Source organism: Myxine glutinosa, chromosome 8 (assembly GCF_964187855.1).
Source record: "Myxine glutinosa chromosome 8, kmMyxGlut1.1, whole genome shotgun sequence".
Classification (NCBI taxonomy): domain Eukaryota; kingdom Metazoa; phylum Chordata; class Myxini; order Myxiniformes; family Myxinidae; genus Myxine; species Myxine glutinosa.
The window spans coordinates 84,115,890-84,133,142 of NC_136268.1; the positions used below are offsets into that span (position 1 = coordinate 84,115,890).

The 17,253-nt window shown below is 48.1% G+C and overlaps 1 protein-coding gene and 1 long non-coding RNA gene across 7 annotated transcripts in view; both read left to right on the forward strand.

The window, feature by feature from the left end:
- LOC137432650 (uncharacterized) overlaps positions 1-16,436 on the forward strand; it is a 138,346-nt gene extending 121,910 nt beyond the window's left edge. For 5 of the 6 annotated variants that reach the window (XR_013624334.1, XR_010985537.2, XR_013624333.1 and 2 more), the window contains 2 exons: positions 16,032-16,117; positions 16,235-16,436. This is a non-coding gene — a long non-coding RNA (uncharacterized LOC137432650). Of the gene's footprint in view, positions 1-6,387; positions 6,519-16,031; positions 16,118-16,234 lie in introns of those variants that run through there. The other variant, XR_010985538.2, reaches the window with a different exon arrangement.
- The window catches only part of LOC137432649 (F-box only protein 25), a 742,106-nt gene that overhangs the window by 252,669 nt on the left and 472,184 nt on the right, over positions 1-17,253 (forward strand). The gene's annotated exons all lie outside the window — the stretch shown is intronic.

Genomic DNA, 17,253 nt, shown 5'->3' on the forward strand with positions numbered 1-17,253 from the left:
CTCAGGACGGCGCCCAAGGACGACCTGCGCGCATCCTCGCTGGAGCTGGTCTTCGGACAACTGCTGCGGGTACTGGGCGAATTCATCCGCGACTCCACGGCACCTTGGTCCGCGGCGCAACAGCGCTCCACCCTTCAGGAGACCGCCAGGAGGTTCGCCCCGGTGCCGATGGCACACCACGGTTGCCCGTCCTCACATGTCACCCCGGAGCTTCACACGGTGGAGTACGTTTTTGTCCGGCACGACGCCCACCGGGCGCCGCTGCGGCCCACGTACGATGGGCCCTTCTGCGTGCTGGAGACCGGGGACAAGCACTTCACCGTGGACATCGGCGGTACTCCAGATCGCATCTCAGTGGACGTATACCTGGATTTTCGTAGACGGCACTCTCCGGCCCACCTCGACCTGGACCACCCCCCACAAGCAGCTCTGCCTCTGCGTCGAGGCCGCCCCCCGGCGGGCAGACCCCCGGCACCCCCCACCCCTGCCGTCCCGCCACCCCCCAGCCCTGCACACATCGCCAGAGGGCGTTTCGGCCGGGTCATCCGGCCTCCCCGCAAGCTCACCCTTCAGGTGCGCGGGAATTCTGTGGGGGCGCGTGTGGCGGACACAATGCCAGCGGGTCATAATTCCGCGCACCAGTGGGTGACGTGAGCGACCGGACGTGGGAGCAAGGCTCGGGCCACGCCCAGAGCAAAGGAGTCATGAGGCTAAGGGTTGAACTGGAATACATGCCCCGCCTTTCGGCCGACCGGCCACGCCCGAGGGCAAGGCGTGGCCTCGGGATATATACGCGGGCTCGAAAGTCGAGCCCGCCCAGTGCTTATGTGCGAGCATTGAATAAAGTGTTTGGTTTTGTTCAACGCGTGGTGGCCTACCTTCTTGGCAAACGAGTTGTGTGTGCATAGCACCACACTGTAATATTTACCGTTTTTGGTGCCGTTCATTTCTTAATGTTCCTTCCTTTTCATTTATTTAATGGTTGACCATGCGGAACCATACCATGGAGGATGACTATGTGTGTTGAAATAAAAATAAGTCATCAACAAGTTCACGCATGCGTATTACAACCCGAACCCAACGAGTTGCCCTCCGAACTTACAGTCAACACTAATCTCAAAGGTGTGTTCGACATGATGATAAGGGAAGTGCAGGCTGACTCGCCACTTTGATTGCAGCAGCATGGCTCAGTGGCTGGCATGTCAACATCACATGCTGGGAGGTCATAAGGACCAAGCCAGTGTGGGCCAGTGGTTGGCCTGTTGGCATCTGGTGCTGTGAGATCTGGTGGTAAGTAGTCATTCGGTAAACCAGAATCAATGACTGCATCAGTGAGCAGTTCAGTGAAATGTGCCATGCTCAAAATAGACATGGCTGTAAAGCGGAATGAAGCGGAAGCAGATGTGGCGAAGCGGCATGCGGACATTGAGGCTGGTCTGAGGAAAGCAGACCTCGAGGCTGTGCGGAGGAAAGCAGAGATTGACGCTATCCAACGGCAAGCGCAGATAGAGGAGGAATGTCAGCTTAAGGTATTGAAAATTGAAGAGGAAGGACTTGAAGAGGTCTTCACTTTGGAAAATGGAGAAAGTGAAGAGGATTGCTCCAGGAAGGATAATTTCTCTGATGATGATTCTACTGCCTGGTACTGCAATACAATACGCAATACATTCTACGCAATACAATGGACTGGTGGGTGGAGTCTACTATTGGGCCAGGTGGGCGGGCCACTGGGTTCGAGGCCATTGGCCTGCCTGGTGGTCGGCTCATGGAGTCTTCCGTCAGGCCAGGTGAGCAGCGTGCTAGGCTCGGGGATGTTGGCCTGTCTGGTGATTGGCTCATGGAGTTTTCCGACAGGTCAAATGAGCTGGCTGTTTGGTCCCAGGATAAGGGCCCATTTGGTGATACGTGGGCAAAACCTTCAAGGAAGCCACGTGACTGGGTGAGTCATCAGAATGTCACAGGCTTGTCTGCCTCAGTGTGAGTGATCATGGCAATCTGCTGCCACACAAACTTTCTCCTATGCTGGATAGGCCAGTATGTGCGACTGACTGTCGGGAAAAAGGGGAGCCAGCCTTTGCAGCTAAGGGCTCAAGTGATGTAAATGTAGAAATGATCTCATACCTCAGGAGCCTGCAGTTAAGATTGGAACTTCCATGACCAGACATGAAAGGATTCTATCTATGGTGATCCTATGGATTATGCGAGGTTCCAGATGGCATTCAGGACGAACATAGAATCCAGAACCAATGATCCAGCTGAGCTGTACCAAAATCTGCGAAAGGACTGCTTTGATAAGGCAGCTGACACCATAAAGAAGTATGACGTCATGCTGAATCCAAAGCAAGCCTGGGTTGAGGCTACAAAAGCACTCTGGTTGAACTTTGGACAATCTTATCTCATTGTACAGAAAGTAGAGAAGGAAGTCGGTCGGTTTGGCGAGATGAAGTCAGGGGATCGTTTTGCCATGAAAAGATATGCCGAGTTGTTGGACTCTGTCTGGATCTCTCTCAGAAGCCTGTGAAAAGAAGAAGCCATGGATCATCCCACTTACCGCATCAACATTATTTCCAAGTTGCCGGCATCTGATCAAAGATCATAGTTGAAGAAGGCTGGTGAAAAACGAGGAAGACAAAGGAACATCAGACTGAAACACGTCGTTGAATTTGTAAAGGGACTATCTGAAGCCATGAACGACTCGGAATTTGCTGTGTTGCTGGATGGTAAGAAGAAGCCTGATGAAGTCAAGACACAAAGTCACGGGTGCAAGTCAGCCAACGTGGCGTCACACAAATCCGATGTGAATGATAGCAAGACCGCATCAGACAATAAACGAATGGTGACTGTGGTGAAATTGTACCCAAGTTGCGACCAGGTGCCATACAACTACTGACCACTACGGGGGCTACTATAAGATCTTGGCTCTGAAGAGTGAAGGGCACTCCTGAGACATTTATCATGCTTTATCCACATGTATGCTTAGAATGGTAAGGGGAATCTCATTGCATATCGCTTCCTTATTTGCTTGAATGCCATACTCTTTCTTGCTTATATGATTGACGTATATTGATCCTATGATTGCCAATTCTCTTTTAGATATTACTGGAGTTCGATTCTCATTAAACTCACCTTCCGAGACACTGTTGTAGATCTGATTATTTTACAACAGTGACCACTTCAGATCGCAAAGGCACTTTCTGCACAGACTGTCCAGGAGAGACGGAACACCTGTTCTGGAAGTGCTCCAAGTTCACAGACAAGCCATTCAGGGAGAGGTTTGAGGCGGTCAGGTATCACGGACTCTGTTTCAACTGCTTGAACCTAAAAAATGCGAATCATACAATGGTGAAGAATTGCCCTCTCCCAAAGGAATGCCGAGTTCCTGGGTGCAAGGCTGCAAGGAGGAACCACACTCGACTGCATCCTCCTGATGGTGTGGGAGATGGAAAAGCAGTCAGCTGCAAGGGACATGTTGTAAGCAATTGTACGGCGTCCTCTGATGATCCGCTGTTCTTTCAGGTATTTGCAGTTGAGGTGTATAGCACCATAACTGGAAGGAGTGTGAACACTTATGCTGTGGTCGATTCATGTTCTTCCGTATATCTCTGTTCAGAGAAGCTCTTGGAGGAACTAAGGGTCCCCAAGAATCCGCAGCCATTGAATTTGAAGACTGCACATGGATGGAGAGAGCGACAGAGCACTTTGACATCGTTACAAGTCTCAGACCTGAATGGTCAAGGATGTGTCAGTATTCCTAGTGTATACTCGTGGGACGAAATACCTGTGGACAGTCGTCGCATTCCTTGTGAGTCTGTGTGGTCGAGTTACAACTATCTTAAATAACTTCCCATTCAGCACGTGGGTCGAAAGAAGGTGCAGCTATTAGTGGGAAGCGATGCATCCAAAGCACATGTCCAGTTGGAGTGTCGTGAGAGGATTGACGGAGATCCTGTTGCATTCCGAAATGTATGGGGACGGAGCATCCTAGGAGGAACTGGAAGGAGCTGTAGGATAGAGTGCAATTTAATTTGCCACTCGACATCTACCAGAAAGTCTGATCAGGTCACCAATCTGAACGAGCTCAGCCAGATGTTAGAACGTCTTTACGACTTTGAGTATGCAGGCATGAATAATGTGTTTGATAAGCCAACAACTGTAGAGGATGTGGTGGCCAAGGAGATCATTGAAAACAGGACATACTGGTGTGATGGCGATACTACACTACCGGTCAAATGTTTTAGAACACCTCAATTTTTCCAGTTTTTATTGAAATGTACGCAGTTTAATGTCCAGTAAATAACCGGAAATAGTACAAAGTAAAGCAGTAAACTGCTCAAGGTAAAAAAAAAAAAAAGGTTTAGGTTAGCAAAAACGGGAAAATAATGTAAATTGCACAGTTATATTGTAAAATATTGGCCTTCTTCAGGGAACAAGTAATGGGTTAACAACTTACAGCTGTTCTGCAGCAATGTAAGTAAATTAAGCCTTGAAAGTTGATGCAAACAATTCCTACAGGTGTCACAACCTCCCCCTGTCTGTATAAAAGCAGTATTGGAACAGACTGTTATTACACCCTCTGAAGCATTATTTGGACAATATTGCACTGCAGGAAGTAGTATATTGGAAACTGGAGGAAACTCTGACAGGAAGTGGTCTGGCAGACCCAAAGCCACAACGGAATCAGAAGAAAAGTTTCTGAGAGTCAACAGCTTGCGTGATAGGCGGCTCACAGGACAACAGCTTCAAGCACAGACAGCTTGCAGTCTTCTCCGTTGCAGTCTTCAAGCACAGACAGCTTCAAGCACAACACTGGTCGAAGTAAGCAAGTCTCAGTTTCAACTGTGAAGAGAAGACTTCGAGCTGCAGGTTTGACAGGTCGAGTGGCAGTAAGAAAGCCAATGCTAAGATGGCAAAATAAGAAAAAGAGGCTTGCCTGGGCCATGAAGTACCCCCAGTGGACTACTGAAGACTGGAAGAAGGTCTTATGGACCTTCTTATGAAATTTGAAATCTTTGGTTCATCACGCAGGGTTTTTGTACGCCGTCGAGTAGACGAAAGGATGGTTCCTCAGTGTGTGACACCCACTGTCAAACATGGAGGAGGAAGCGTGATGGTCTGGGGCTCTTTTGCTGGATGCAGAGTCGGCGACTTGCACAGAGTGACTGGCACCCTGAACCAAAAGGGCTACCACAGCATTTTGCAGCACCATGCAATACCCTCTTGTATATGCCTAGTTAGTCAGGGGTTCATCCTACAGCAAGATAATGACCCTAAACACACCTCCAGGCTATGTCAAAACTACCTTCGAGGAAAAGAACAAGACGGTAGGCTTCAAATCATGGAATGGCCAGCACAGTCTACAGACTTCAACCCCATCGAGCTGGTTTGGGATGAACTGGACAGAAGGGTGAAAGTAAAGCAACCATTAAGTGCAACACATTTGTGGGAACTTCTGCAAGTGTTGGGAAGAACTTCCTGAATAATATTTGATTTCCATTTTAGAAAGAATGCCACAAGTGTGTTCGGCGGTTTTATCTGCAAAATGTGGCTACTTTGCCGAGTCAAAAATTTAAATTAAATTTTGTTAAACAAAATGATTCTATGATTGCTTTTTTGTATCTCCAATTGTTTATTTGTTCTATGCTTAATTTCAGAGTACATAGAGACATTAAACTGCGTAAATGTCAATAAAAACTGGAAAAATTGAGGTGTTCTAAAATTTTTGACTGGTAGTGTACGTACCTATACCACTCAAGGAGAGTTACACCAACCTACCCAATAACCGAATGGTTGCAGAGAGAAGACTAATGAGTTACGAAGAAGCACAAAATGGCGCAAGTCAGCCAGTTGGGCGCCATGCGGGGTGTGCTGGCTGACGACGGTCCAGATCCTGGGCTCCCGAAGGCCGGTCCGACGAGCCATGGCTGCGGCAGCCCCTTGTTGGAGCAGTTGATGACGAACAAGCAATGCAGAGCTGCGCAGGAATCTGAGGCGAGCGGGCCGGGCCTGGGCGGATCTCCGGCTCAGTACCTGGGTAATGGCGGCGGGCCACGGGCCTGCTGTGGTCAGGCGCGTAAGAGACTTTGAGATCGGGACAAGGACAGAGACGAGGGTGAAAACTGCGACTGGAGAATACGATCGCCCCGTCTATAAAATCTGCCTGCTGGAGGCAGCCAGCGTAGGACAAACAGTGTGAAAGGCTGTGGAGTAATTAGCCTAAGACTCTTAACGTGAGTCTTTTGTATGTTTTGACAGGCCTCATTTTTTTTTAAAGGGAGTCTTCATGGTTATTTGACTGGGGGAGTGTTAATTCGGCCTTGTAACTTTGTATTTGTGTATTCAGTGTATGGTCACGTGGGTTCTGATGACGTCAATTCCGTTTGGTGAAACGGACCGACTGCTTCATGGGAATAAGCATTGAATCTTGATGAAGCTATTGCTATTAAGACTCCAGCGAAGCATCCTGTGGAATGAATCGATCAAGTGCTAATGAATATTCGGAGGGTGAAGGGATAATAGTGGTAAGTTGAATGCACAGAAGTTTCATTTGAAACGTGCCATGCTGAAATTTGGTTTCGGGCCTATGCGGCTAGGCCGTGTGCACATCACGTGTGTTTGCCGAAGTGGCATGCGGGTTTATATATTTGACTTTTGATTTTGCTATTGTATTGTTTATTTATATTAGCTGTAATATTTACCATTTTTTGTGCTGTTCATTTCTTAATGTTCCTTCCTTTTCATTTATTTAATAGTTGACGATGTGGAACCATACCATGGAGGATGACTATGTGTGTTGAAATAAAGTCATCAACAAGTTCACGCATGCGTATTACAACCAGAACCCAACGAGTTGCCCTCTGAACTTAGATGTACCTCTAGGGTCTTGGCCAACCTGCCAGCTCCAGTCCAGGATGCCTCTAATTCGATTAGCCTTGGTTCAGGTTAAACTTTGGTGTGAAGTGAAAGGGTGGGTCATCATAATCCAATAGTTTGGCGTCCGCGTATTGGCTTATAAGCAAATGCATGTGTGACGTCATTGCAATTATTTTGTAATTGGGCATATTAAAGTGAAAATGGCTGTGCCTATCAAGTGCAGACCTGGCAAGGAAGTACAGGCCCAATTTTTTGTTTATATGTCAATAATTGTGAAAACATTACAGAAGTCATAATTCATATCGACAAGAAAAGTGGGTGATGACACCTGATATATCACTCGAGACCGACCTGCACCCTGCCTGCAACCTACCTGCACCCCCACCTATCACTGCTTCCAATTATATTTTTTTTAAATCTTCTCTGTGTTCAGCCCAATGTTGTAAATGTGTTTCTGAGAAGATGCAATGAATGAAGCAATTGCTAACATACTGTTACGTTAATGAGGGTAGGCAATGAAATACCTTAGTCCAGATAGGATTGTATAGATTAGTGTGCGCCGTTTGCCGTGTAGCCACCTTCATGTACCTAAGTCAAGCCCGCATGTCCGTGTAAGCGTTATGTGTCTCCATGGCGAGGGGTGGAGCTATGCTAATTAGTTAGGGTAAAATGGTAAATTCCCTGTGTGTAGTCACCTCTGTAGTTTTCCCTTTGTTCTTATAACACTTACACCATCAGCCATGCGATCAGTGCCTAAATTAAATAAAGTGATCGCCGACCGGATCTGGACACTACCACCGACACCACCCAGTTCGAATCTTCTCGGTGGGCGCCAAGTGTGGCCGTGAGGCCATGCCCCAAAGTACGATTGGTTGGGGCGATGTGATGGCATGGCACGATTGGAGCGCAAATGACTTCAGAGAGAACACTCTAGCGTCGGAGCAAAAAGGGACACGTCCTGCCATTTTCACTCTCTCTTGCGCTTGGTTTCATTGCGAGTGGACGCATTCCCTGTCTCTCTCTTGGTCTGGCCTTCATTGCGAGCGGTCACAGTTGATACACTCCCCTTGGTGCTGGCTTCGTGACGGCTGTGCTTCATGCTGTGTGCGCTTGAGAAACAGCGGAGCTTTGCGGAGTGTGGAACGAGCAGAGGAGGAAGGAGTTTTGCCACCGCTTCACGGGTCGGTGGCTGCTCTGGGCGCAACTGCTGCCATCTTGTGCGGTTCCTGCACGGTGGTTCAGGGACCGTTCAAAGACGCCAGGCGGAGTATCAGCCAACACACACTGCACATTTATTTTCATTTATCATCCCCTTGTGTTGTATACGAGACAGTGTGGGGGCGCCCCAATTAGGAATTAGATTTTACCCTATGTTCATTTTTGTTATGCTAGTATTATTTTCATTAAATCATTATTTATTGCATTTCCTTGTCGTGCCTGTCTTGTACGTTTCTTTGTCTGTAGGGATTGGATAACCCCCGTGTCACGTCCGTCCATGCAAATAATACCAGGGAACTCCGTTTCCCTCACGTGCTAAATAAATAACACTGCCATAGTTTTGGGTAAATGCCTTACACCACCAGCCATGCGAAATTTCAAGGTGATGTTTTTTCACCCTGAGAAAAAAAACTCACCAGAAAAAGAAAGAAACAGACTCAAGAAAAACACTCAGGAAAAAAAACTCACCCAAAAAAAAACTCACCCTGAGGTCTTCACTACAGGGTAGACACACGACAATACTTATCATATTCTCCAATATGTGTGCAGCAGTTTTATATAGTGATAACAATGTCTATGATTATTGTGTCCTAAAGGTGGTCATTAAATGCTTTATAATAACGAAATTAGTGGATAACAATTATTGTAAAATGTATCGATGAAAGCCTGTGGTCATTAACCCCACGTGACCCATCGTCTCTCCTTCCTTCCCATTACCTATTCTCATGACTTCCTCCCCCTTCCCCTCCCTCTCCATCATTCATCACCCATTCTCCCCATGAGTCACCCTCACACCTTCCCTCCCCATGAGCCACCCTCACACATTCCCTCCCCTTCCACCCCCTCCCCATGAGTCACCCTCACACCTTCCCTCCCCTTCCACCCCCTCCCCATGAGACATCCTCACACATTCCCTCCCCTTCCACCTCTTCCCCATGAGTCACCCTCACACTTTCCCTCCACTTCCACCCCCCCTCTCCATCCACGAGTCACATTCACACATCATATATATATATATTGTTGCGGATATGGGATTTGCATCCATCCATATCCGCTTGTAAATATTCCCCTATTTCCTCAATACTTCCCAACTATCCCAATCCCCCATTCCCTAGTCCCATTTTCTGTAAACAACACTCTGTAGACCCGATCTCCCCCTATTTCCCCCATTAAATGTCATGCCCAGGTTCACCGCATCTCATGTAAGACAACTATAGGACATCTTGCTAGTTATTCTTAGTCTATGTCAGTTAAGGACTCGTTTCCATTAATTCTGACCCTTCGTTGCACCAGAATGTGATTGTATGGCACCGTTAGGGAGTTTAGGACCTCCCAATACCTCCCCGCAGCTCTTCCTCACGGTTCAGCAACAACAACAACAACAGCAACGGCAGCGGCGTGCACAGGGAGTGCGCGTCCTCACTCTGGCTTGGTTGGTAGGGGGTGTTGGGAGGGCACGAGGCCTTCCCAACGAGCCGCCATCGAACATGTGCTCGATGGGGTTACCAAATAGGGGCTCCCTGTCAGCTCCTCGTCAAGGGCGGAGCCCGGTAACCCCCGCACCCAATGGAAGCGGCAGACCGGCCCCAGGGGGGCGGAGCCAACCAGCCGAGGGCGTGTCACTCCCCGCTGAGCATGCGCAGGAAGAGGGAGGTGACGTCAGATGCGCGCTGAGCTTGAAGCAAGAGAGACGTCCCTTCCGAGCGCTGTGACACCTCCCTGCATCTCTTGGACCGTGCTTGATCCTGTCCCCGAGCCAAGGTGCACCTTGTGCTATCAACCTACCTGTCCTCCCTGCCATCAATCCCTGTGTAAGTCAGCCTTGTTCCGTTTGTCTGTGGTCTGTCTGGGATAAGATAAGACTGTAATTAAGTGCCTATCTCTTCTGTGTCTTTACCTCACTACCTTGTAATCTACCCCTTTTCTCCACCACTGTAATTATATCCTCCTCCGGAGGTCTTGAGAACTGTACCCCTTGCGTCGTTTCATCTATCCCAGTCGTTGTGTCCTTTCCATCATTGATTTAGCATAGTGCGATTTGGCCAACGTTTGGGTGGAATCGGGTGAGTTGGGGAAGAATCGGGGGAACTGTTAGGTCGCGGCAATACCACCGCTCGGTAAATAACATCCTAAACGCGTCCGTAACAATATATATATATACATATTGTTACGTGGTCCCCTCGGTGAATACCTGGTCTCGGTGACCCCCGGACTGTGAGAGGAACTTCGCCAGAAAGCTGTATTATATATGCGCTTTCGCCACGCAATCCATATGAATTTCACCCAAGAGACAACTGACGTTCAAGGATATATTTCAATGGGAATGACCATACAATTGCAATGACACAACCACGGAGATTTTCCCCGAGCAATCAACCATATACAACCATCAACAATTCCCAATTCACAAGCACTTTCCTATGAGTAAGATGGCCATCTTATATACGTGTGTCCCGGTGAGTACTCACGACACCCTTTTGGTCTCGGTCCCGCACAATGTCTCTGGGCCCCTCCTGACCAAGATGATGGTCGCCGTCACCGCACTCGGGCGGTTGAACGAACCCCGGGTGGACGTGTTTCCACCGGGCAGGTATCGTACCAGGCACCGTGGCTGCAGCCCCTCATGGCCACGCGAAGCGGATACGGTAAAGCAAGCCAAACCCCACGCCGCTTGCAAGGCGCGTTAGGCCCCAACGTGCGACCCGCACGCGTCTGTTTGGACGGTGCCGCGAACGAGGCCAGACGCGGGTCGATGCACGGCCCCACGTCAACTTGCCGTCTCCACCGGGCAGGAACACGTCCCGGTAATTCCTCTCGCCAGACAGGCTTCGGATCGGAACGCCGCTTTTCCACGCAGCGCAAGGTCGATCCCACCTTTTGTCGGAGCGGGGCGAGGAAGAATAATCGTCCTTTCCCTCGTGTCTTTTCCTCTTCCGTTTCCGGTCACTTCCGTTTCCGGCCACTCCCTCAGAAGGGCTCCTGACCCTCCAACCACAACAACTACACAACAACTTAATATACTACACACGGATAAGCAAAGACCTGAATGGTAATTCACATACATTCACATAAATATGTAACACTCCCCCCCTTCAAGAAAGAAAGTTTGAACCCAGCGAAAACTTTCTTTGCCGGCCAATTTGGAGAAACAAACCAGATAACTCAACCCCCCCCCACATTATCCGTTCCCCCCGGGCACAGTTATCACTTAAAAATAAAGCAACCAAAATTTCACCACAACCCCTCCAGATTACTCCCTCTGGACTAAGTACCAACAACGACATTGTCCCTGCCAAATCAAACTCCATCTCATGACCCTCTGACTTTGACCGTCAGTTTCTTGGGAATGAAGGTTAAGGGGTTGATCCAAGATCCAAAGTTAAGCAACTCGATAGCACTTTTTCCGGGAGGCCAAGCCGAGTATTCACTACATGGATGCCTTTAGGAACGCGGAGTTCACGGTTAGTCCGTGCAGGAAAGTTCTCTACATGGGCGCCTTGAGGAACGTGGAGTTCACGGTTAGTCCGTGCATGAAAGTTCACTACATGGACGCCTTTAGGAACGGCGTTCACGGTTAATTCGTGTAGGAATCTTGGCTCGGCGGCTCCACCGCCTTCAGTGCTTCAACTTCTCAGAACTTCCCTAATAATTAGGGTGGGACCACTGGTCCCTGTAGTCCCATGAATAGCGGTCTCCTTCTCGGCCACTACTTTGCCAATCCTTCCTTCGGGAGCGGCCGTAACTCAGGGAGCCTCCATAATAATATTGATTGCGGCCACCACCAAAACTACCGCCCAGTTGTCCTCTCCTGTAGACCTCTCGACGCCTACGAAATGCCTTCCCTACTGTTATGGTCCGACCCTCCAAATCCTTGCCATTCCAATTCTTCTCTGCCTCTCTGGCGTCTTTTGTGCTGGCAAACGTGACAAAGCCGAACCCTCTTGACTGTTGCATTTCCCAGTCTCTTACCAACCGCACTTCCACCAGCGGCCCATATCTGTTGAAGACAGAGGTCAGAACTTCTTCCTCTGTTTTGAAGTTCAGTCCCCCTACAAATAACTTGGCACTTTTGTCGCCATCCCGAGCTGGTGTGGTGTTATTTTCCCTGCTGGGCTCTTTACCAACCCTCAGGTTACCATAAACTTGACCCTCGGCCAAATCATTCCCGATAACCACAGATACACCCTCTACAGGAAGCGTGGCTTGTAAACCGACGGTGACCGGTCCTGACACCAAATCGGACTCCAACTGGATGACCTGAAGGGGAGCACTAACACCGCCCCCGATCCCCTGTAAACGAACACTATCCCCCGTTGCCGTCTCCTCGGACCATGGCAAAATGCCTTCAAGCATTAAAGATTGATGGGCCCCTGTGTCCCTCAATATCCTAACCGGTCTCCGGTTAGTCGAGGCTCCATCCAGTGACACAAACCCCTCTGAAATAAATGGTTGGTAACCCTTTTGATGGCGATTTCTTACGCTAGCCATCGCATTCGGAGTTGTAATAGTCGGACTCCGCTCTGGGTTGTCCCTTTTCATGAGGTAACAACTGGACATCAAGTGTCCAGGTTTCTTGCAAAACGCGCAAGTAGGCCCGGAGGAAAAACTCGGGGTCTGCCTCGGGCCCCCCGAACTATAAGTTTGTCTTGGGCCCGCATCCCTCTGATTTCGAACCGGTGGGGTATCATAGTTGTCCCCATAATCATCTCGAGGCCGCCGCCATGTATGGTCGTTCTCCGCACCTGCTGTTCCCCACCTCCCCTGAGGAGATCTAGGCGAGGAGTTAGGTTCGTGGACCCCTATTCGGTGGGTTAAGGCATAATCATCTGCCATGGTGGCTGCGTCCCACAACTTTGGTACCTTCTTTTCCTGCAGGTACACTTTGATGTCCTCGTGGACACACTGCTGGAATTCCTCCACCAGGATCAAGTCCCGCAATGTCTCGAAGTCTTTCCCGACTCCTTTTGACTCACACCACCGATCAAACATGTTTTCTTTCACTCTGGCAAACTCCACATGGGTCTCACTCTCCCTCTTCCTGGCATTCCTGAATTTTTGCCTGTAAGCTTCCGGAACCAACTCATAGGCCTTGAGGATGTGCTTCTTCAGTACCTCATAATCTGCACATTGGTCCATTGGTAGCGCCGAATAAATTTCCTGAGCTTTCCCCACCAGCACACTTTGCACGAGTATGGTCCAGGCCTCCTCCGGCCAGTTTAATTGTCGAGCCACTTTCTCAAAGTGTGGGAAAAATTTCGCGACTTCTTTTTCACTGAACGGTGGAACCAGCCTCACAAGTCTGCCCACATCCCAGGTTTTCTGGTTAGGTGTCGACCCCGTCAGCAAGGGTGGTGCCTCTCCCCGTTCTCTCATTAACTCCAGCTCCTTGAATTTGATTTCTTGCTGAAGCTCCATGTCACGTTCCTTTAATTCCCTTTCCGCTTTTCTCTCCTCTGCTTCGAGGTCCCTTGCAGCTCTCCTCTCCTCTGCTTTTCTCCCTTCTAACCTTTCCTGGAGTTCTCGTTCCACTCTCCTTTCCTCTGCTTCTGCTTTCCTTTCTTCTTCTTTTAACCTTTCCTGGAGTTCTCGTTCCACTCTCCTTTCCTCCCCTTGTTTCTCTTCCCTCCTCTCTTCTGCTTTCCTTTCTTCTTCTGCTCTTTCCTTTTCTGCTTTCCTTTCTTCTTCTGCTCTTTCCTTTTCTGCTTTCCTTTCTTCTTCTTTTAACCTTTCCTGGAGTTCTCGTTCCACTCTCCTTTCCTCTGCTTGTTTCTCTTCTCTCCTCTCTTCTGCTTTCCTTTCTTCTTCTTTGATCCGTTCCTGGCTCCGTAATTGCAACTCCAGTTTCCGGAGCTCAACGTCTTCTGGTTCTTCGGGTAGCCACTCCCAGGCTAACTCGTCCCATGTTCCTAATCCCACCATAGATTGTATCACCGTGGCCTGCAACTCTGCCTTCCTCAAATTAGTTCGGACCTCCAAGTTAAAATGTTTGGCCAATTTCAAGAGGTCCGACTTTAGCAACGCTCGGAACTGTGCCTCACTCGGGGTTACCCCAAAGTTCTGTGCCACAAACGCCATGGTGTCTATCGTTAACACCTGTTAACCTTCACCCAAGACTTTACCCCAATTTCTCCAAAAATTTTTTTTACCAATTAATAATTAATTAATAAATTTTAATTAATAAAAAATTATTATTTTATTATTTTATACAATTTTAAATCCCGGACGTAGACCCAATTGCGAAACCGCAAATCGTAATTTGGACGAGCCCCCAATTCTGTTACGTGGTCCCCTCGGTGAATACCTGGTCTCGGTGACCCCCGGACCGTGAGAGGAACTTCGCCAGAAAGCTGTATTATATATGCGCTTTCGCCACGCAATCCATATGAATTTCACCCAAGAGACAACTGACGTTCAAGGATATATTTCAATGGGAATGACCATACAATTGCAATGACACAACCACGGAGATTTTCCCCGAGCAATCAACCATATACAACCATCAACAATTCCCAATTCACAAGCACTTTCCTATGAGTAAGATGGCCATCTTATATACGTGTGTCCCGGTGAGTACTCACGACACCCTTTTGGTCTCGGTCCCGCACAATGTCTCTGGGCCCCTCCTGACCAAGATGATGGTCGCCGTCACCGCACTCGGGCGGTTGAACGAACCCCGGGTGGACGTGTTTCCACCGGGCAGGTATCGTACCAGGCACCGTGGCTGCAGCCCCTCGTGGCCACGCGAAGCGGATACGGTAAAGCAAGCCAAACCCCACGCCGCTTGCAAGGCGCGTTAGGCCCCAACGTGCGACCCGCATGCGTCTGTTTGGACGGTGCCGCGAACGAGGCCAGACGCGGGTCGATGCACGGCCCCACGTCAACTTGCCGTCTCCACCAGGCAGGAACACGTCCCGGTAATTCCTCTCGCCAGACAGGCTTCGGATCGGAACGCCGCTTTTCCACGCAGCGCAAGGTCGATCCCACCTTTTGTCGGAGCGGGGCGAGGAAGAATAATCGTCCTTTCCCTCGTGTCTTTTCTTCTTCCGTTTCCGGTCACTTCCGTTTCCGGCCACTCCCTCAGAAGGGCTCCTGACCCTCCAACCACAACAACTACACAACAACTTAATATACTACACACGGATAAGCAAAGACCTGAATGGTAATTCACATACATTCACATAAATATGTAACAATATATATATATATATATATATATATATATATATATATATATATATATATATATATATATATATATATATATATATATATATATATATATATATATACAGACAGATCAATTGTAATAAAGCTCACCAAACATGAATCTTAATGGGGCTATCACAGCGGTTATAAAGCAGTAAATGGTCCTAATAGTTTTTCAGACATATTACCTCCGCCAATGAAGGTGGATGGAGGTTAATATTTTCACCCCTGTCCGTTTGTCTGTCTCATGTCTGTGTGTTTGTTTGTGAACAGGATATCTCAAAATATTATGGACGGATTCGGATGAAACTTGGTGGACAGGTGTGACAGGATGAATCTATTTGATTTTGATGAAGATCAGAATCCGGATCTGGATACGAGAGTTAAAAAAATATTTTAGTGATCCTTCACAATTGAGTGATAGAACCAAAAACGATATATAGCATGATATTTCAAAAAGTTGTGGACGATAAGTTTGGTAAGTGAAAAAAAGAAACTGATTACAATTTTTGTTCAGATGCGATCTATCGGTGGGACACAAAACAAAAACTTTTCAGCCAGGAGTCCTGTTCTCGTTTTAATTGTTTCATTCCTTTTGGATATTCCAATCCCCACCCCCACCCTTATTTCTTCACTGTGATGGAGGACAGTTGAAAAATGTACAAACCATAAATGTTTCTCCAACGCATTAATGTTTAGTGATCGCGCTAATGTCGAGCTTGTCCATTTCATTGCAGACCTTCTCCCGAATGTCAAGCCATGGATTCTTGCCAGCTAGCGGCTCCTCTTATCGTCCTGCCAAGTGTGAGAGCCATTCAACAAGGTGTTTTGTGTTTAAAATAATCCGTCTTCCTGTTTCCAGATAATTGCTCCCCTCACTGGTCATTCTTCGAATGATTTAACTCTCAGCGTCTTTTTATCCCACCTGCGTCCTTTGGAGGGGCATCTCCAGCTTGCTGTGGAACTCTCCCTCTTTGACCCCTAGTTGTAATGGATGGGTCCATGAACTGGGTGGTGATCCAAAACACCTGTGGGTCTTATGAGGATCTGGATACCTCACAACTTGAAGGACGTTTGAGTTTGAATCTTCATTTATGATATAACAGGTATTTTCCGGATTGATCATTAAAAAGTTTAGGGGAAAAAAATGTCGGAAGTCTCGTTTTTATGGAAGCTTTGAGATCTCTCCACCCGCGACCTCCACCAACGCTCCGTTCCTTTGGCTCCCTCGTGGGTTTTTCGGCGTCGGTTCCAGGGCGGTGTGCCCCAGTATAGAATGTTGTTTTGACCGCCGGACTAAGGTCTGCGGAAAACATCACCTTGAGATTTCTCAGCTCCGCAGGAGATGCGTCGCTTCTCGCATTCTGAGATCGTGCTACTTGCTGGCCAAGATATGCACAATAAAAGTTGATAAAATGTATACAAATCTGTCTGCGGCGCTGTTGCGAAAAACAAGTTTAATAGCAGTTTTTGTTTTTTCACAAATAGTTTTCCAGCAAAGAGTGCAACACTGTTTTCACCCCCTTTCCCACCAAGAGAACTCGTTTCTGTCGGACCGAGAAGGCCATAGTTGATCAGGGGATATAAATTTTTATATTTTATAACTTGGTTTTTTTTGTATGCAAGATCGATTCTAGGGTAAGAACGAAAACATACAGAAAAGGAGACACGAGGCAGAACAGAACAGAATATAACAGAACAGAAGAGAACAGAACGCTATGGAAATCGGAGAAACACACCAATAGTGGGGTGGAGGGACATGGCAGAGGGGCACTTGGAAGAAGAATGGGCTGAAAAGGGAAGAATGACAGAGTAAAGGGATTGGGAGATGGGAAGAAGACACATGCGGTGAACAAGCTGGATACAAGCTCAAGCACAACAAGTAAGGGCCGGAAAAAAAAACAGGAAGGGAAAACCGGGGATGAAAGAGCAATGGAACAAATGAACGGAGAGGGAGAA